Raw genomic sequence first — 1,681 nt, 5'->3', positions numbered from 1 at the left:
TTGGGGTCGGAGGGGAGGTCGGGGCAAGGGGAGGGGAGGGGTTGGAACCTGGGGGACCGACGACATCGCTGCTTGGCTGTGCCAGCAAGTCTAAGTTAAAACCTTTGGTAGAACAAAGTGCCTTCAGTTGTAATTTTTTGAGACACGAGCGACAAAAACAAATACCTGTGTTTCTGTGCTGCAGCAATAAACATCAGCCATGTTTTCCTGTGATGTTCAGTAGTCAAAAAAAAAAAATGTTTTGTTTATAAACATAGGGGTTTGTAGGATTTGTTCTTTGCTTTTGTTTAACCCTAGCTTCTTTGGATCTCAGTCTTATCAAAGCCTAACTCAAGATTCATTGTTTTATCTCTTCAGTATTTTGTTTTTAGGTTACTACACATGTATGATAGCTTAGATCAAGAAAATGGCATTTTGCTTTAGTTATTTGTTTTTTTCTTCTTCTTCTTCCATAAATGAATTGGGAAGTTTTCGAACAGGGTTTATCACAGCACGTCACTTCTTTAAGGATGTATTTCTTTTGCATTTAGCTGATTCTAGTGTCTCTGCTTTACTATATACATCCTAGTTTGTTTTTTTTATTCTTGTCGGATCACATGCAGCTTTTTACTATCTTCCCCCCCCCCCCCAAACATTAACCAAAAACAAAAAAATGGCAGATTTCTCGTCTCGGCAGAAATTATAGCTCTGTGATCAAGTTCAGTATACAAGAGTTGTGTTTGACGGAGGCAGCTGAACCTCTGCGTGGTTCTGTGGTTAGTGTGTGGGAAGACGGGCGTGCGGACTACAGCCGGGACAAGTCGAAGCAGGTTTAAGTTTAGTGTAGAAGGTCAGTGTTTGACTGATGGCGACTAGTTACACTGTTCAATTTGTTAGTGAAATGATTAAGAAACAATCAGTTTTATCAGTCAGGAATGGCAGATTCCAAAGATTTCTTCTTTTTTTTTGTGATTACACTAACATTTATTTTTGCTTTTTTCAAAGTCCACAATTGGTTTGATTTGTGAATCAGCCTCTGTATGAACAAACTGTATAAGCTAATGAGAGAGAGAGAGAGAGAAAAAAGATGTACGTCTCTGAATAGGTCTGGTTGAGACATTCTGTTTTATTTTTTGAGTGACTAACCCTGAGATTTTTTTTTTTTTTTTTTGAAAGGATGAGGTTTCAGCAGAGAAGCGAGTTGATTCTTCAGTAAGCACTCACATGTTTACATAGTCTGATTGAGAAAACTGCTACCAACACTAACGATTCTCTCACAATCACATTATTTCGATGTTTACACGATGACTACGCATTACTGCAGTAACCGTTGAGTGATCGACGTCTCGCCGATTCTGTTGCTAACCAATGCTCAATTGTTGGCATCAACTTGATGGAACACTATACATACACAGTATATATAAATATAAATATCTATAAATATATATTAGATTAGAGGACATGAACATTTTTTTTTCAATCCTGTGTGAGAAACCTCTTTTTAGTTTTGATTTTTGATGATCTTTAAATCATGTGTCGATGGATTAAAGACGGATGAACAGTGTTGGTGAGAACAATGCAACTAAAAATGAGTGGTACACCACAGTGCTTGTATTGCACGGCTAGACTTTTCATTTTATGATGCAATGATGCATTTTTTTGGTCACACGAACATGATTTTTATGCTTAGTGTGTAATTGTC

Source organism: Blennius ocellaris, assembly GCF_963422515.1.
Source record: "Blennius ocellaris genome assembly, chromosome: 2".
Lineage (NCBI taxonomy): Eukaryota > Metazoa > Chordata > Actinopteri > Blenniiformes > Blenniidae > Blennius > Blennius ocellaris.
Note: the sequence above shows the minus strand (reverse complement) of the source record.